Source organism: Pyrus communis, chromosome 17 (genome assembly GCF_041283825.1).
Source record: "Pyrus communis isolate YQ-2024b chromosome 17, ASM4128382v1, whole genome shotgun sequence".
Taxonomy (NCBI): Eukaryota; Viridiplantae; Streptophyta; class Magnoliopsida; order Rosales; family Rosaceae; genus Pyrus; species Pyrus communis.
The window spans coordinates 14,107,223-14,127,869 of record NC_142581.1 but is presented as its reverse complement, the minus strand read 5'-3'; the positions used below and the strand labels follow the sequence as shown (position 1 = coordinate 14,127,869).

General features: G+C 38.9%; 3 long non-coding RNA genes across 4 annotated transcripts; all 3 read right to left on the bottom strand.

Annotated features, from left to right (window-relative positions):
- Positions 1 to 943: 943 nt before the first annotated feature.
- Positions 944 to 19,475, bottom strand: LOC148689511 (uncharacterized). 2 transcript variants are annotated; one of them, XR_015958664.1, is made up of 4 exons: positions 19,224 to 19,475; positions 18,452 to 18,628; positions 1,179 to 1,231; positions 944 to 1,057 (listed from the first exon to the last, which is right to left on the bottom strand). It is a non-coding gene; the product is annotated as an uncharacterized LOC148689511 (long non-coding RNA). The 2 variants fall into 2 exon arrangements; XR_015958665.1 differs by lacking the exons at positions 944 to 1,057; positions 1,179 to 1,231 and adding an exon at positions 10,532 to 10,816.
- On the bottom strand, positions 2,592 to 3,681 carry LOC148689513 (uncharacterized). Its single transcript, XR_015958666.1, has 4 exons — positions 3,271 to 3,681; positions 3,033 to 3,176; positions 2,770 to 2,932; positions 2,592 to 2,668 (listed from the first exon to the last, which is right to left on the bottom strand). It is a non-coding gene; the product is annotated as an uncharacterized LOC148689513 (long non-coding RNA).
- Positions 9,126 to 10,119, bottom strand: LOC148689512 (uncharacterized). Its single transcript, XR_015958667.1, has 4 exons — positions 9,807 to 10,119; positions 9,573 to 9,712; positions 9,306 to 9,468; positions 9,126 to 9,204 (listed from the first exon to the last, which is right to left on the bottom strand). It is a non-coding gene; the product is annotated as an uncharacterized LOC148689512 (long non-coding RNA).
- Positions 19,476 to 20,647: the final 1,172 nt, after the last annotated feature.

Sequence of the window (20,647 nt, the reverse complement as noted above, 5' to 3'; positions counted from 1 at the left end):
CTTCAGACCCTTCTTCTCCTCCCTATCTCCGCTGCTCTCTTCCTCCAAGATCCCCACTTCCTTCTCCCTCTCTTTCCACCTCCCAGGCCCATCTTTTAACTCCCTCTCCCAAACCCTTAATTCCCTCCCGGCATTTCGTCGCGACCCGTTGTCGCCACCCTGGGCTTCTAACATCGCCTCCTCCTTGCACCAACTCGTGCACGATTACACCTAGGACCTCGTGGGAAGAAGAAAGAAGACGAGTTGGTGGACGCTGGCCTCGGCGCCGGTGGTTGCAGAGAGAAGAGGGAGTTAAAGTGGGAGAGAGACGCGGGAGAAGATAAAGAGAACAGAGAGATAAGGGTTGGTGGAAGAAAGGAAGGCCCGCATCCTTAGGCATTTTTTATTTGTTTGGTTTTTTAATTTTTTTAATTTTTGAATATTTAATTATTAAATATATATTTTATTTTTTTAATCCAGGTGGGTTAGTGAGTGGGTCCCGTCTCTGGCCACGTCAACATTTAATAGAGAAATTAACAAAAAAACTAATGGAGGTCTGACATTAGCACAAATTCGTAAGATGAGATATGATAATGTCGTTCAACCCATAGTTAAGGTAGTTTTGTGTAATTTACTTTCCCCCCCCCCCCCAACCACAAAAACCCAAACCCAAAATTTAACTGTCACTTCTTCGTTTCTGAATAAATCGTTATTCACAACGAATAAACTGTTTCAGTACGAAAAATTTGTAAATACTTTAATGACTTTTTACCTAAGTTGTATACCTTGGTACTGTTTTACTTTGAGACTTATGAAGACAGCAACAATAGGTGATGGTTGTTGTCTTACAACTTCGATATCAAAGGTCCTGGCTCACTCTCCTCACAATGTAACTCTCACTTCTTCATTTTTGAATAAATTGTCATTTACAATAAATAAAGTGTTTCAGTACGAGAAGACAAAATTTGTAAATTTGTGAATACTTTATTGACTTTTTATCTAGTGTTTTGAAGATGAACTTCACATTTAGTTTCCACTCTTTCATTGCTAACCATCTTGTCTTCTAATGCTTGCACTGCTGTGATATGCAAAACATCTTGTAATTTGACAATCTAATATCATAAGATTATAACATGAAATAATATGTTGGCAAACAAAGATTGCATATAAAGTGTAGGTTTATAAATATATCTAATTACCTGTGAGAATTTCAACTTTATCTAGACAGGATACCTAATAGGATTTTTCATACCTGCTTAAATAAGGTTAAAATCACGTAAAATACTTGTAAGAGTACAAGCAAATTGTAGTATAATTGCTCATGCAAGGTCATTCTCCACAAAGATTGTTTGACTCATTTTTAATTAAACTAATTCTTAATTAATTATTTAAAACAGATTTTACCAATGATTTGTGATTTTGAAATTCATAAACTAAAATAACAATAAAGGGAATCTAAAAAATTGGGGAAAGTGGCACCAAAGAAGGAAAAACATTTTTAAGAATAAAACAGTTATGGGAAACACTAGGGTTTATGACACACCCCATCCCGAAGGAGGGCATGCTGGCCGTCACGTGAGAGTGACGTAACCATTTACACAGTACGGAAGCTTTAAAGATACAATTTCTAAGATAAAACACCCAAAGGTGAGTCCTAATTTTTGGCCATTCTGTCAGAACACCGTTGAAATTCCTCGTAGTCACCACACCTTTGAAATTCTTGAACCTGGAGGGGCGCAAAACAAAGTTGAGTGGGTCAGCAAAACAATTCTTTTCCAAATCCAAACACTTCTCAAAACTTTGTAACCCCTCGCCGTAAAACAAGTATAATTTCCCAGAAAATAAACATATATACGTATGTACAAATATGCCAAACATGCTCCAAAATATGTCATTCATGCTTGAGAATATGCCACATTAGAATCTCATAATAAATGTAAATGCTCAAGCATAATTCACATCAATAACATATAATCTGGCAGCCGGGAGTCACCTAACGTGACCTGTACGGCTGCAGATAGAGCTCCAATCTCAACTCAACATCTGAATCTGCACACGAGTCGGAACCACCTAACGTGGTCTGTACGACAGGACTGGGTGTAATATATACGCTCTAGTGCTACGATCACGTGAAGACTGTGCGAATAATCGCGGGTCACCTACGAGTCGGAACCACCTAATGTGGTCTGCACGACAAGGCTTGCACCTAACTTGGATCCAAGGCGAGCGTGTGGTGCTGGTGAACATACACGTGAAGGACTCTGCCCCTCTCTGGGCGGGAGCACTAACACCGGGGGTGCAGATTATGAGCTCTCTAAGCATCTCAAACTACTAATGAAATACAACCATGAATACCACTTACCTGGCACTTACCTGTGCGTCCACAGCACCAAATACACATATATATAAATGTATGCCACTACCAATGCATGTGATGATAGTATTTCAAATGTAGCTTACCTGGGCCTCCTCAGCACCATGCAACAGTATGCATAATTATGGTAATGCACATATTAAAATATGAGGCATATATGACAGGATATTTAATTCATATTTCTTTTAAAATACGTCAAGCATACGTATATATATATACTGAAAAATAACTGCCCACTCACTGATCACATCGACGTCTCATAGGTCTCTGAGCCTCCCCTAGGTTGGTTACATTCTTCTTCTGTAATATTTTCACCTAAACAAAAAGTAACCAAATTGACGTTATTTAACGCACATACACCAAACATTCATCCATAACTTTCTCATACGTTGTTCAATTTGGGTGTATGAATATACCACGGTGATCTACACGACGTCACGAACGCGTGACAATTTTCAGAACTCAATTTGGAGCTCTCACGCGCCCCCACGCGCACTGTTCACGCGCTGCCCACGCGCGCGTCTTCTTCCTCGCGTCGCCGGACTGGTTTCGCCGGTGGTGGGTGTTTTGCCGGAATTTCTGGGTAAACTTCAAAGTGTCATAACTTCTTCATTTCTTAACCATTTTCGACGTATTATATATCAAAATGAAGGTATTGACGAGACGAACACATCCATACCTGCCTTGACCCCTAACTCGCCGTGGATTCGCCGGAAAACCCCTCGAAAGCTCCGGCCAACTTTGAACCAAGCTTTCCCGACGTCCAAACTTCTCCAACGAAGTACTCCGAGGCTCCTTGGGACCTCACTAAGACATCTATGAGCTTCAAAATCCCAAAAACAAGCTAGATTAAATTCGCATGAACAGTGTTCAAAACGGATTACCTCGAATCGACGCGAAAACGAAGGATTTCTCACCTGAAAATGGTATGGTTGCACTCGTACGAGCTTCATGAGTTCGATGGTGTCCTTAGTTTCTTCGATCCATCAAGGTTTGGGTGATTTGTGTGTCGTCCGTACGTTTTCAGAAGGAAGAAGAAGAAATGGGAGCTCGGGAGAGAGAAAGAGAGAAGTGACAGAAAAGAGACAGAGGGAGAGGGAATCACGGGAGAGAAAGAGAGTGTGTGAGTGTGTGTGTGGTCCTACAACACTACACAACACAACACTACACGTAAATGTAACGAACTAGGGGTAAAATTGTAATTTCAAATGTACGTTTCGATATTTCCGGGACGGGATGTCACAACCTACCCTCCTTAATAGAATTTCGTCCCGAAATTCAAAACAACCACATATAACCCCTAGTGATCGAAAAACAATCTAGGATACAAATCCCTCATTCGATCTTCTGTCTCCCATGTAGCTTCCTCGATTGAATGATTCCTCTACAAAACTTTCACTAAGTTCACCATCTTGTTCCTCAGAACCTTCTCTTTCCAATCTAAGATCGTTAACGGTTTCTCGTCATACGTCAAATCTGGATTAATCCTCAATAGTTGCACCGGAACTCCATGTGACGAATTTGCCACCTAGTGACAACGCATCGAAATATAATACATTATGCACCTTAGCCAATTCTGAAGACATCACCACTTGTATGCAACTTCATCGATTCCTTTAGTGGTCAAAAACGGTCTGATGTGTTTAAGACTTATTTTGTCTCCTTTCCAAATCTCACTATTTCTTTTCGTGATGAAATTTCTAAAAATGTTGAATCATGAAACACATCATGCTCTTACAATAACTCTGGAAGTAATTCAAGCAACTTCACATACTCTTCGATGATCACATAAAGTCCGATGTACTTAGGACTTAATTTTCTTTCCTTTCCCAGCCGAATCATACTTTTCTAAAGTGAAAACTTCAAAATTATAAGATCATCTACGTTAAACACTCGATTAGTGACATGTTCAACTATTAATCTCTTTTGCCATTCCTGGCTACTCTCAGGTTAAACTTAATCACCTGAATACTTTGAGAAGACTCATCCATAGTTTCAGGGCCTACCAAAACTCTTTCGTGATCGAATCTTCTCTATCCAGAAGTATTTCTTCCACAAATCAACAAAAATCGACACATTTCATAGTCCTTATGGCGTTACATCGAAAACTGCGCAACCAACATACTTAAAAAAAACTCAGCAGTTCCGTAACCCAAATCTCTTCTCCATAAAACATATAAGTACTGTTGCACTGTGGTTGTTACTCAACACTGGAGTAAATGTACTAACTTGGTACATTGATCAACTATCACTTCAAGTTCAATCATAACCATTCTATTCTCGAATTCAGCAATCTTTCTTTTTCCCTTCTTTCTTTACCTTGGTTAATTCTTAATTTTCTCCGTTAACCATTTGAGTCTTGAGTACGACCTTACTAAAAAGACTTAACTTGAAAATTAGCAATTACAACTTCTTCTCAATCTTCCATTCTCAACTTTACTTCAGTTGATTTCCAATCCACAAGAAGACAATCTTGGCAAGCGTGCCAGACATTAATTCTTACCACCGTCTTTTCACCAAGTGCATCAGCTAGAACAATTTTACGATCACCCTGGTCGTACAATCATGTTCATTAAACAATTCAATCCACTTTCGCTGCCTCATATCAAAATCCTTCCAAGTAATGGATATTGGAGACTTTTTGGATTCGTAAAAATCTTGCATTCTTACCACGAATAATGTCTTCATAACTTCACAGCAAGAATGGTAATCATGACTTCCAAATCACCAGTAGGGTAATTCATTTCATGAGGTTCCTTTTGTCGTGAAACGTATGTAATCACCCTAACATTTGCATCAACATGCATCCAATACCATTCAAGAAACATCACTAAAAATTTATGATTACCACTATTCTCTGGGAATACTAAATTACGTGCATGAGTGAGGAAATACTTCAGTTGTTGAATCCTTTGCTCACAATTTCCTTCCTACTCATACATAACCTCTTTTCTCAACAATCTCGTCAATGACAAAGCAATGACTGAAAAATCTTTCACGAACCGTCCATGATAGCTTGTTAAGCTAGGATAACTCCAAATCCCAATCACGATTCGTGGTTGTTCTAAATTCTCAATTTCTGCTACCTTTTATGAATTCACTTGAATACCTGAAGCAGATATAATATATCTCAAAAATGCTACTTGATTCATCCAACATTGGCATTTGCTAAACTTAGCATATAATCGACGTTCCCTCGATCTTTGCAATACCAATTTAAGATGTTTAGCATACTTTGCTCTAGTCTTATCAATCCTTTCAATAGCAACAACAACAAATCGATTTAGATATCATTGGAATACTTCATTCATCAAATTCATAAAGTAGTAGATGCATTCGTCACTCCGAATGGAATCACCAAAACTTGAAATGACCTTAACGAGTCCTGAAAGTTATCATAAGGGCATCCTCACCGATAATCTTCAACTAATAATATCCAGACCTCAAATCAAACTTAGAAAATATACAACCACCTAGAAGCTGATCAAACAACCATCAATGTGAGGTTACGAATAACGGTTTTCAATTGTTACTCGATTCAACTGCTTCTAATCAAAGCACAGCCTTAACGTCCATTTTCTTTTTCACCAATAAACTGGGGTTCCCCCAACGTAATGTACTAGGTTGAATAAAAACCTTTATCAACCAATTTCCAATTCTCTTAGTTCAAAAGGCAACATTCTATAATATATGGTTTGTACCTGGAGACAAATCCATAGTGAACTCTACATCTGTGACTGGCGGCAATCCAGGTAAATTCTCAGGGAGAACGTCAGGTAAATGTTTGACTACTCCCACTTCTTCCACACTACTAGAAGTGACATCATTTAGCACCACATGATATAAATATCCTTGGCAGCCTTTTGATAATAATCTCTTTGCTCTCACAGCATAAATAACGGCCTGCCTCACTCCACTTTGCATACTTACAAAAGTAATCTTTAGTCATCCAGACCGATGGAAAATAATTGGTTTCCCGGAAATAAAGTATATACTCATATACGTAATATATCTTGCACACATTCAGTACCACTTCGCGTGGTCTGCAACTCATCACTGTAAATAACATAATATGCTCTAGAATAACATCGAAATCTACGATCTAATGGAACAAAAGTAGCTAGCAACAATACATACTCTACTAATACTGAGCATTCTGAAAAAGTACGATACTAACATAGGATAACCTATCGGTTTACTTGCTTAACGAATCCACGAATAAGTTATTAATATTACGGTCTGCAGCCCGCAATACTGATAAATCATCGTTGTCTCGATAAGTAAGCAACAACTCTCGAGGGTGTAATATTACTATTTTGCCACTCATTGGGAAATACATACACACGTCTCAACCGCGTTTAAATACTACTTTCTAGGCAATAACAATAATAACGTAAAATTTCTACATTATTACCAAATAGACTCTAGCTAAGTCATTAAGAATAATTATCGTACCCCTAATCAAATCCAAATAATTCTGAGTATCTTGCAGTGATGTGTGGTTAACACATCCCTGGGCTTGTTGTTGTCTCCCACAACCTCTATTAGTGTAAATACTTCTTTCATGTACACCACGGCCTAACTGACCATAATTAATAGATCCAGGAACTTGCTGGATCGGCGCTAGTTGTGGCAAAGAAGACTGCTAGGGCTTCTGTTGGCTTTGGACATAATTTGCAGTTCTATGTCCCATCTATCCACCTGTAAAGCGTCCACTGCTTTCTCGCCTACATTCTCAAAGGTGTCCATTATTGTACCTACAGCACAAAGGTACATTTCCTTTACCAAAATCACCTTGTCTCTGAGATCTGGGATTACCAATACATCTATCACTTTGACTTTGACCAATGGCATTAAAACCTCAGTTGGAAGAATTAGCTCTAGCTTCACTTCTCTTGAAGCTCTGAATCTTTCTATATTCTTGATATGACGAATCATTAACTTTATCGTCCTCTTTTGATTCCCATTCTTTTATCATTCTTCTTTACTCTCGCTGGACACAATCTCAGAGTCCTTAATTCTTAATAAAATCTCGTAAAACTCCTTGTAATAAGTACAGTAGGTAGTGGTCGCCAAAGAACGCCACTTCTTCTTATTACCCAGCCTAAAACGACGAGACATCTTTGACGGATTATCAACAACATCCAGATGGTAATAAGGCAAGTCCGTAAACTATCTATAATACTTATTGATCGTCAGCTTTCCTTGTCTCACATTTACAAACTCTTGCTTTCTACCATCATAAGATGCCAAAGGAAATAATTCTTTTCTTTAAACAAGTCCTTAAACAATTCTCAATCGGCTGTTTCCTCCAGTGACAACGAATTATACTCCTGTTTCCACCAGGATACAAGTTCATAACTCAAACCAGGTAATCGTCTCAACCCTTCTGTCAAAAGGAAGATTCCTTTGACTTGCATAATCTAAAACATCTTTTCCAATTGGTTAAGCCATCGCTTTGCTCCCTTAGGTCCATCATTTCATAAGGTGATTCAAATTCAACTCATAACCCATCTTAAAATGTCCCCTTAGATGATATACTGAATCACCCCAAAATAATAGTTTCCCCTAACAGCTAAATCAGGGAGACTAAGTTCCTCTAACTACGTGGTTTGCTACGAGGCGGTGTAGTTCTGACAGAATTCACTAGAACTTCTCAAGATGTCCAAGATTGAAACTTAGGCTCTGATACCAACTTGACACACCCCATCCCGAAGGAGGGCATGCTGGCCGTCACGTGAGAGTGACGTAACCATTTACACAGTACGGAAGCTTTAAAGATACAATTTCTAAGATAAAACACCCAAAGGTGAGTCCTAATTTTTGGCCATTCTGTCAGAACACCGTTGAAATTCCTCGTAGTCACCACACCTTTGAAATTCTTGAACCTGGAGGGGCGCAAAACAAAGTTGAGTGGGTCAGCAAAACAATTCTTTTCCAAATCCAAACACTTCTCAAAACTTTGTAACCCCTCGCCGTAAAACAAGTATAATTTCCCAGAAAATAAACATATATACGTATGTACAAATATGCCAAACATGCTCCAAAATATGTCATTCATGCTTGAGAATATGCCACATTAGAATCTCATAATAAATGTAAATGCTCAAGCATAATTCACATCAATAACATATAATCTGGCAGCCGGGAGTCACCTAACGTGACCTGTACGGCTGCAGATAGAGCTCCAATCTCAACTCAACATCTGAATCTGCACACGAGTCGGAACCACCTAACGTGGTCTGTACGACAGGACTGGGTGTAATATATACGCTCTAGTGCTACGATCACGTGAAGACTGTGCGAATAATCGCGGGTCACCTACGAGTCGGAACCACCTAATGTGGTCTGCACGACAAGGCTTGCACCTAACTTGGATCCAAGGCGAGCGTGTGGTGCTGGTGAACATACACGTGAAGGACTCTGCCCCTCTCTGGGCGGGAGCACTAACACCGGGGGTGCAGATTATGAGCTCTCTAAGCATCTCAAACTACTAATGAAATACAACCATGAATACCACTTACCTGGCACTTACCTGTGCGTCCACAGCACCAAATACACATATATATAAATGTATGCCACTACCAATGCATGTGATGATAGTATTTCAAATGTAGCTTACCTGGGCCTCCTCAGCACCATGCAACAGTATGCATAATTATGGTAATGCACATATTAAAATATGAGGCATATATGACAGGATATTTAATTCATATTTCTTTTAAAATACGTCAAGCATACGTATATATATATACTGAAAAATAACTGCCCACTCACTGATCACATCGACGTCTCATAGGTCTCTGAGCCTCCCCTAGGTTGGTTACATTCTTCTTCTGTAATATTTTCACCTAAACAAAAAGTAACCAAATTGACGTTATTTAACGCACATACACCAAACATTCATCCATAACTTTCTCATACGTTGTTCAATTTGGGTGTATGAATATACCACGGTGATCTACACGACGTCACGAACGCGTGACAATTTTCAGAACTCAATTTGGAGCTCTCACGCGCCCCCACGCGCACTGTTCACACGCTGCCCACGCGCGCGTCTTCTTCCTCGCGTCGCCGGACTGGTTTCGCCGGCGGTGGGTGTTTTGCCGGAATTTCTGGGTAAACTTCAAAGTGTCATAACTTCTTCATTTCTTAACCATTTTCGACGTATTATATATCAAAATGAAGGTATTGACGAGACGAACACATCCATACCTACCTTGACCCCTAACTCGCCGTGGATTCGCCGGAAAACCCCTCGAAAGCTCCGGCCAACTTTGAACCAAGCTTTCCCGACGTCCAAACTTCTCCAACGAAGTACTCCGAGGCTCCTTGGGACCTCACTAAGACATCTATGAGCTTCAAAATCCCAAAAACAAGCTAGATTAAATTCGCATGAACAGTGTTCAAAACGGATTACCTCGAATCGACGCGAAAACGAAGGATTTCTCACCTGAAAATGGTATGGTTGCACTCGTACGAGCTTCATGAGTTCGATGGTGTCCTTAGTTTCTTCGATCCATCAAGGTTTGGGTGATTTGTGTGTCGTCCGTACGTTTTCAGAAGGAAGAAGAAGAAATGGGAGCTCGGGAGAGAGAAAGAGAGAAGTGACAGAAAAGAGACAGAGGGAGAGGGAATCACGGGAGAGAAAGAGAGTGTGTGAGTGTGTGTGTGGTCCTACAACACTACACAACACAACACTACACGTAAATGTAACGAACTAGGGGTAAAATTGTAATTTCAAATGTACGTTTCGATATTTCCGGGACGGGATGTCACAGTTTAGCTGTCACCATAAACAATCCTATGCAATTTTACCAATTATTTATGAATTTTCATATACATGCTTTGAAAGTTAGGTTTTCCTAATGCATATTTTCCTCATGATATTCAAGCGAAAACGTATATCTAATATGCAACCCGTCTATGATGTTCAGATCAAATATAAACATGTAAAACTCATTAAGCTTTGTGAAAACCCTTTGGAAACCCATGCAACCCTTAAGAGTGTGATGTTCATCTTAAGTGAACTTACAATCACTAATCACAAGAAGTCTTCCTCAATTTCAGGGTGATTTTCAACAGAAATTACATCAAATTACTTGTCTAATATCCCTAATGTTGGCTAATCACTAAGTCAATTAAATAGTTTAAACTCAGTAGTTAATATGTCAATTAGAAATTGGAAGCCACTGAATCAGTTGTTAAGCCATCTGTACATGCATGTATGTTATTGTCTAATCTCATAGCATCATTCTCTCTCCAAGTTTTAACTTTATTCCATTTGAAACAAAATGGTTTTCTCACCAGTTCATCAACCAGTACACATTGTAAGCCATTGAACTGGTTTTGAGGTCTAAATATTTTGAGTCTCCACATTCGAAAAATTCTAACTTTGATCTTCATATCGTTTCTAAGGGGCTTTAAGTTACAAATTTGTACGATGCTCATTGTCTTGTAAATCTGCAAACACAATATACGTATTGCTAGAAAGAGTGTCTATATATCAAAATTTATGTTGGCAATATGTAAATGTTTACAAACTTGCAGTGAAAACAATATCACAACCCTAGGACACTTAATTAATATAGTTGATAAAAATAAAAAGGAAAAACTATAGGAAAAAGTGATAAGAAAGCATATATATTTAGTGTCGTGAAAAAAAATCCTATTTTTACTTAAATAAAAATGTCACTATTAGACTGCAACTTGGTACAATTTGAAAGTTCAAATTCAAATATTGAAACACTCAAGCACTCATCAATTCCAGAATTCTCTAGTTCTCTGGTAATATACATGCAAAAAAGGTAAGCCATTTGATTTCCAAAAAAGAAAAAAGAAAAGGTAACTCATTTAATGGTTATCAGTGTGTTTGTCTGGTGACCAAATCATTATTTCAGGCCTTTCAGCTATTCTCTCCCTACAGCCAAAAAAGAAAGGAGGCATTGTTCTCCTTTATCTGCAATATCATTAGTCATTGTGAAATGTCAAAGTTCATATCCATGCAAACAAAGGCACTCAAAATCAGAACCCAATGAACTTCTTGAAATTTGGTTCTGTTGGATATTCGAGAGCTCTTGAAATAATTTTGTCGAACTCTAGACCTTTTTGCAGTTGATTAGAACATATTTAAAGAACTTTTAGACACTTATTGGCAGATGCAAGATAATGTGAGTTATGGTATGAGTGGTAAGCTACATGGTAAAGATGGTAAAAAACTCAAGGCTTTTTGGCTATTAGCCTATGACAGTTTGAAATAGTAGGACATTGGGACTTTTACTGCTAACTCTAAAAAATTGATCAATTTACAACTTTGTAATGCAGAAAGAATTTAATTGGACAGAAAGTCTTCTTTTACTATCACCGATTGGAGACCAGACTGAGATTTTTTCTACTATACATTAAAATGGATACCCATCACAAAACTAAATAATTTTCTACATTGTTTTTGTCTATTTATGCATACATAATATGTGTGTATGTGTGTGTTCATATAAAACCTGACAATTCTATTTTTCTAATAATTAGGAAGGAGGGTGAAAAGTACCAAGTAATTAAGGGAAAAGGGCATGAAAACGATGGGTGCAATTATTTCTTACCAAGAAGCTTTTTTCTGCGACATAATATGTGTGTATTATTTAAGCATGAAAAAATAGAAAATTGGAAATAGGAATTTGAAAACTTTAGTAGCCTTAAAATCTTATGTTCTAGATTCCAAGATGCAAGAGCTCTGCAAAGTTTTCAGAACTCAAATAAAAAATCAACAATCTTAAAAACAACATGCACTCATTTACAAAATTTCTGAACTCACCCAAGGCCCCAAATACAATGTAATTAACAAAACACCAAAAACTCCCATGCAGATTGATTCATCAAACAACCAAAAGATAAAACCCACAAACTAAAAGCAAAAGCGCAAAAAACCTAGATCAAAACGACAATTAAAGACACCTAAAAACCCAAATTGGGAATCACGAAGGCAGGGATCAACGAAGAACTCACCCATATTGAATCCAATACAGAGAACAAACTACCAGGAGATGAGAAAAGTGGCAAGAAGGGGTGACATATGAGTGATTTTTGGGTTTTGGGTCTTCGATTTGTCGTTCAAGGGAAAAAGGGAGGAATAGAATTAAAGCAATAGCTTTAATGTTGGAAGAAAATGGTGGAAGAAAATGGAGCAGGAAGAAGAGATCAATATGTAGATGGTCTGTGTCAGTGCAATCCCAGATGTAAAGAGCTGTTCCGGTCAGTGGCAAAAGTTGAAATAAAAGAAACTAAACGAGGGCATATTCGGAAGAACACTATTCTTCAACGTTTTTTCAACTTTAATATAGATTCAATATGCATGGCATGAATATGTGAGTGTGCAAAAGAGATACTTCAATTTAGGAAGCAATTTAACAGTTCATAGAGATAAAGCATAAGATAAAATGAGATTTTGGAAAGTAAAAACTCCAACACATCATCCACAAGAGTAAAATTTATGTCATACTCAATCATGTTTAAAACTTAATTATTTCGTAAAAATGCTTGTACTTCATTTATTTCCCTCAATCACAGTGATGTTCACCAACTGGCAGTTTAGGTTTGCATAACACATAAATGTTATGAAATGTAGGAGTTCTCAAACTCCAAAAACCATTAACAGTTCAAGCAGACTAACAAAACTCCAACTTGCAATATAAGCATTCTTAAGGATCATTTTAACCCATTAATGTGAGTAAAAGGAGTTGAAAACATAATGCTATTAAAATAGGGTACTGTTATTCACACTTATTTTTACTTCTCACAGACCTCTCTTAATTTCGACTGTCAGATCGAATGAATTAAAGAAGATCAATGATCCAAAAATTAACAAGGGTGTGTAGGAGGTAAAAATAGGTATGTGAATAGAACTATACTTAAAATAATGTTAACATCTGTTTAGAAAAAAAAAATATATTGAAATGCATTCCTTTGACCAAGACAAAAACATTTACAAATAATCTCAAAACCATAGTCATACAACATTTTATTAATAAGTAAAGAGATCGAGCCAGTTTTCAGCATACCTCCTATTAAGTTTAATATTTTGGTTGTATTATTCATGATCTGCTCCAATGGCAGTTGGTTTAATATATACATCTTACACACACGCATGCAATAAACAAATGCATGCAATAAACAAATGTTGTAAAGGTGGCGTGCTTGCTGCCCAAAGCTGCAACACATCTGAGCTTGGTGAGCTGGAACCATGTGGTAGCTGACAAGGAATATTGTACTGCATGTGCAGTATTCCTTCTGTCCAGGTTAGTGGGCATGTTCGCTCAACACTCCCCCTCAAGTTTGGAATGAATGTTGATTATTCCTAACTTGCAAAGCAAAGTCGTAAACTGGTATAAGCTCAATGGCTTTGTGAAGATGTCGGCTGGTTGTTTCATGGTTGAGATGTGAGATGTCTCAATCATTCCACTTTGAACCCTTTCTCGTACAAGATGGCAGTCAATTTCTATGTGTTTGGTTCTTTCGTGAAAGACCGGATTCGAAGCGATGTGAAGTGCCGCTTGATTATCACAATATAACTTGACTGGACGTTTATGTTTGATACCCAAGTCTTGTAGAACAGATTTCAACCAAGTGACTTCACAACAAGTTGCTGCCATTGAACGATACTCCGCCTCTGCACTAGAACGTGACACAGTATTTTGTTTCTTGCTTTTCCAGGAGATCAAGGATTCTCCAAGAAATACACAGTATCCGGTGGTAGAACGTCGTGTGTCTCGACATCTGGCCCAATCCGCATCACAAAAAGCATTCAATTGAATTGGACTTCTTGCAGAAAGAAAAATACCTTGCCCTGGTGTGTGCTTAACGTATCGTAAGACTCGCTGGGCTGCCTCCAAGTGTGGAGTTCGAGGCTTCTCCATAAATTGACTAAGAATATGGACAACATACACCAAATCAGGGCGCGTGATTGTCAGGTAGATTAGTCTCCCAACAAGTCGTCGATAAGAGGAAGGATCAGTAACCCATTGTCCTTCGTCCTTTCTGAGTGATAGGTTTTGCTCCATAGGAGAGGTGGCTGGTTTTGCGCCAAGATGACCTGCATCCTCAAGTATTTCAAGGGCATATTTTCGTTGTGAGAGGGTGATCCCCTTGCTAGAGCGAGCAATTTCAATGCCCAAGAAATATCTTAATTGGCCAAGGTCTTTCAACTTGAATTGCTTCATAAGAAAAGACTTGGTATCTTCAATTGCTTGTATGTTATTTCCTGCCAAGATAATATCATCAACATAGACAAGGAGGGCAGTGAATTTACCATCATGGTTTCGGACGAACAATGAATAATCTGCCTTGGATTGTTGATAACCGGCCTTTCTAAGAGCACAACAGAGTTTGATAAACCATTGACGAGAGGCTTGCTTAAGCCCATACAAAGATTTATGAAGTTTACAAACTCGTGTCTCCCCCTTTCGTCCGAAACCAGGAGGCAAGGACATGTAGACATCTTCTTCAAGATCACCATGGAGGAAAGCGTTATTAACATCAAGCTGGTGGAGGTGCCATTGTTGGACCGAGGCAACAGCAAGGAGTAGACGAACTGTAGTCAATTTTGCAACCGGAGCAAAAGTTTCTCGATAGTCTAAGCCTTCAATTTGGCTATAACCTTTGGCAACCAAGCGTGCTTTATATCTCTCAATGGATCCATCGAATCGAAATTTGATTTTGTAAACCCATTTACATCCAACCGGCTTCTTGCCAGGGGGCAATGGTTGCAGAGACCATGTCCTATTCGCAGCAAAGGCTGCCAGTTCTTCTTCCATAGCGAAACGCCAGTGAGGGTCGCGTATAGCCTGGGAGAATGAGCTGGGTTCTATGGCAGCTGAAATGGAAGTGGTGAAAGCACGATGTCGAGCAGATAAACGATCGTATGTGAGGACATCAGACAAAGGGTAAGGAGTACCTGGTACTTTGGTCAACGCCGAGTGAGATGAAGGGACAGACCGAGAAGGGAGGTTGATGTCGATGTGATATTGTTGAAGATAACCAGGTGCATGAGTGGGTCGTTTAAGACGAGGTGGTGAAGTGGAAAGAAAAGGAGATGAAACCGAAACAGGACTCACCGGCGAAGAAGAGGATGGATCGACGGAATCCTGCTCCAGTAGAATGGACGGATGAACGATGGGATCATCATAGGCAGTATCTTGAGTATGTGGAAACACAAGTGGTGAAACTGCAGCAGAAGATGAAAAAGGGAACACATGTTCATGGAAAATAACATCACGGGGAGATAAAGATTTTACCCGTGTGAAGGTCGTAAACTCGATATCCCTTTGTGCCATATGGATACCCAAGAAAAAGACATCGTGTGGCTCTTGCATCAAATTTTGTGGGACGATGGTGGTGGGTGGAAGAAAAACATAAGCAACCAAACACTAGCAAATGTGCATACGTTGGCTGTTTGTGGTGAAGTATTTCATAGGGTGATTTGCTTTGAAGAAGAGGAGTGGGAGTCCGATTTATGAGATAAGTGGCAGTGAGGATTGCATCACCCCAAAATTTCTTAAGAAGATGAGATTGAAAAAGTAAGGCTCTAGCAACATTGAGTAAGTGGCGGTGTTTGCGCTCTGCTACCCCGTTTTGTTGGGGAGTAGAGACACAACTTGTTTGATGGAGAATCCCCTTATCTGAAAAAAAAAATGGGTCATAGAAAATTCTGGGCCGTTATCACTACGAAGAACCTTGACTCGTCTGGAAAATTGTGTTTCAACAAGGTGGATGAAAGTGCTGAGATAAGATCGTGCATCTGATTTGTGATTCATTAAATAAACCCATGTGCATCTTGAGAAATCATCCACAATAGTTAAGAAATATTGTGCCCCTGTGATAGTGGGAACATGGTAACCTCCCCAAATGTCAACATGAATTAACTCAAAATGAGCCTTTTGTGGTGATAGAACTCAAAGGAAAAGGAGCACGTGTTTGTTTGGCTAATGGACAGATCAAACAATCATCAATGCTACAAAAATTCAAATTTTTAATGCAAGTAGAGAGATGCCGTAAGGTCTTGTTGGAAAGATGGCCAAGACGTTGATGCCAAAGCTGAGAAGAAGAAGAGGCAACAATTGACGTTGAATTGCACCTGGTTTTCATCACATTATCAAGGTAGTAGAGTCCTTCTCGTTCAGTTCCCGTCCCAATCATCTTCCCCGATCGTTGGCCCTGAAGTAGACACATTTTATCAGTGAAGATGACAAAGCAAGATGAGGTATTAGTGAGTTTGCTGACAGAAATTAAATTCAGTTTAAATGATGGAACACAAAGCACGTTGTGAAGGGTGAGATCATTCGAGAGATGAACTGTGCCAATATGTGTGACATCGGCAAGTGCATGATTGGGTAAGTGCACTTGTCGATTGTATACCGGAACATTTGTGGTCATTAAGCTTGGTGAGCAGACCATGTGGTCTGTGGCGCCTGTATCGAAAATCCAGTCCCTTCCCTTATTGAGAGCAGAAGCACAAAAGACTCTACCTGACAAGTTATTTATAGTAGAGGTGGTACCGACATGATTAGATGTGGAGTTGGATTGACTCTTATCAAGGAGTGCAAGCAGATTGTGATATTGCTCGGAAGTGAGGCTGTAGGACGAAGGAGATGTTGCTGGAGGCGTTGGCTAGGTATCAACGTGATTAGCCTTGTAATTGGAACCCCTGCGATCCTGATAATCTCCCCTATTGTTGTTGTCTTTCCCTTTTTTCAGTTTGAGGCATTGATCAATGGTGTGACCTCTCCAATTACAGTAGTCGCACTTGAGGTGTGCACGACAGGTATCTGAAGTGTGTCCAGTTGCATCATAATGACCACATTTTAGATGGGAATTTCTTGGAGAAAAATTCCTACCAGAGTTTCGCATGTTATCCCGCACGGCGAAAGCTGCGGTATCGGTAACTGAGGACCTTTCAGGAGCATGCATTGAAACTGTTCTTTGCTTCTCATCTTGAATAATAAGTGAGAAAGGTTTGTTGACAACAGGGAGGGGATCCATAAGTAAAAGTTGCCCACGAACCGCAGCGTAGGATTCATTGAGGCCCATGAGAAACTTCATGGTTTTCTGACTTTGGTGAAACTGCATTAATTCTTTTGCAGCTCCACATGTACAGGTTGGGAGAGTGCACATGGCATCACGTTCATCCCAAAAACTTTTCAGTTTGGTATAATATGCACCAATGTTCAAATTTCCTTGAACACTTCCATGTATCTCTTGTTCAATATGGAAGAGATGTACACTGTTTGTGTGAGAGAAATGTTCCTTCAACTCATTCCAAATATCAGTTGCAACATTGTTGTAGATGACACTTGCTTCGATATCTTTCGAGACAGAGTTGAGCAGCCAGGATTTCACGAGGTTGTTGCAACGAGTCCACTGTTGGAATTCACTTGTGGATGCAGACTCGGGCCTTTTAATGGATCCATTGATGAATCCTTCCTTGTTCTTGGCATTGAGGGCCATGGCCATGGCTCGGCTCCAAGTGGAGTAATTTTCATCATTCAAAAGGTGTGTGACGAGGATCGCTCCAGGCTGATCAGAGTGATGAAGATAAAGAGGATCGCTGGGATCTTCGTATTTGGTGTGTTTGCTGGAAGATTCAGTTGCCATGTCGGCAGGCAGTGTGCAGTGGCTGTGCTTGGCTGTGCTCTGCGGCTGTGCTTAATGGCTGTGACAGGAAGAGCAGCGACGATGGCTGTGTAGCAGCTTTGCGACGGCAAGGCAGCGAGTGTGCAGCTTGCAGTGCACTGGTTGCTGTAGTAACAAATGTCGCTGTTCACAGTATAGCAGCGGAAGAACAAAGGATTGCCTGTGCTCTGATACCATATTAAGTTTAATATTTTGGTTGTATTATTCATGATCTGCTCCAATGGCAGTTGGTTTAATATATACATCTTACACACACGCATGCAATAAACAAATGTTGTAAAGGTGGCGTGCTTGCTGCCCAAAGCTGCAACATATCTGAGCTTGGTGAGCTGGAACCATGTGGTAGCTGACAAGGAATATTGTACTGCATGTGCAGTATTCCTTCTGTCCAGGTTAGTGGGCATGTTCTCTCAACACCTCCAGACATCAAGCCCTCCTAAAAGCTTGTAATGCAAAGGCTATGCTGAGCAATGGCACAAAGCCCTTGGTTGTTGACTTTCTTTGCATAAAGCTCAACACTGTTCTCATGAAACTTAAGACGCTTCTGAACAACAAATGCCAGTTCTCTAATTATTTTTCCCTTTTCACCTAAACCTATCAACAAAAAAGTCCAATCAAGAAACACAAACTTATCAACACATGTCATAAACAAAATCCATAAGCTAAATCAGGCAACATTTTTTCCTCCCAAAATCTCTAGAAGTAGAAGAATTCCTTATCTATACTGAATCTATTGCATTGTTATTTTCTTTATAAGAAGAAACAAAATCTATTGCAAATCAGAAGTAAAGAATTCAATTTCAAACAAATTGGTCATTGTGAAATTTTCAGTTCATTTAATAAAAAAAACATTTCTTTATAAAACCACATAATTACCAAAAAAACTCATTGTATGAGTATCGAATCCTCACATTTTCATTAACTGAGCAAAGGGACAATCATTTATGTTCAGAATTTTTTTTTTTTTTTTAAGGGAAATGATTTAGCACTCCCGTCATCTCCTCTGGGTAGACAAAAGTATTGGAGAAAAAAAGAGTGCGAAAATCATTTTTCTTTTCAAAAACCTTATCCAACAAAACATTAAACCAAAATCGAACTTATTGACTTTCAGCTAATTACGCAGTATAAATCCACAAATTAAACCTCAAAACTCAAAAACTCAACCAAAATAAATAAATAAACACAATACCAAGAACGCTGTGAGTCTGAATGGTTCTGATAATGATCTTGGTTTGCATCGCCGTAACCCTAACTTCAATGCCGGAGTGGCCATCATCTCCCAGCTCTTTGGTCAACACCTCGTTCAGCTCATTGAAGAACACTCAGTCCGCCTCAATGAAATTAGATACCAAATCGTATTCTTTCAAAGAAGTGGAAATCTTTAGAAAATGACATTCGAGTATGTTTGGATTGAGTGAGTGAGCTCTACAACTTTGGGGATGTTCAGTGAGTGAGCTCTACAACTTTTCGTAGTTGCATTATTTGGATTGAGAAATGCTAGAAAGTTAAGAGACAATATAAGATGGTAAGGGGTGATCTGACCGCGAAGACTATGGACGTTCGAGATTGAAGACTTATTAAAGTCAATGAATCCCCAAAAGATTAGGGCATATATATACTATAGGGCAGTCTATGTTTGGTTCGAATTGGGTTGATCATTTAAATCGGTGAGTTAAATTTGCGGAGTTATCTATGGAACTTGAAACTCGTGAGAACTTTTAGGTTTGGAACAATGAATCACGAATTTGATATTAATATATTTTTCAATGCTTTAATGTAAATAAATTGTGATTCCAGATTTAGGTGTTAGCCTGTCCCTATGTCTGATGTTCGACTCGTATGTAAGCGAGCTTCACGTGATGTAGTACTAAAAGGTAAAACCTACACCCACCCTATTCTATTGTTAGAATATCTCTGAAATGGACTTGTGTGGCTACATACACTAATGAGCAGTAGCTTATACTTTGAGATGACTGTTATATACGTACCTCATATTCTTCGACTTACGATATCTGCTAGGTACTTTACAGTTGCATAATATTATTATTTGGGAACTATATATTGTTTTACAGCAAATGATCACATGTTTACAAAAAAGTTATCAAGACTTTATTTTATAGGCGTACTCACCCTTATTTTTCAACCCTCCATGATTTTAGTGACAGAATTCTTGTGATGGCAAGGAGTTCTGGCAAAGGCTGGGATGTAGTAGGTTACTCCTGATGGTATAATCATTACTCTACCTTAATACTACAATTTACTATGCGTTAAAGGTTCAACCTCACTCACATGCACACTTTAGAATTAGTTACTTTAAGTTTTAAATTGTAGCACTTTCTAGATCACCATCACTTTCTGGCTTCGTCACCCTCTAATTGTTGGCTAACACACCTCGATTTGGGTGTCTAAGTGGACATTATGGGCAAAAGTGTGTCACCATCACTTGCATAATTCTTTATGTTGTACTTAAAAAAACTGATTTCTTAATAGACATGCGAGTTGTACATGTTTTGTTTTTAAAACAGGTACACCAACCCACACGTGTATTGTTGAAAGTCTCTCCTTTTTTTTTTTCTTTTTTTTTTTCTTTTCAAATTACTATTTAAAATAATA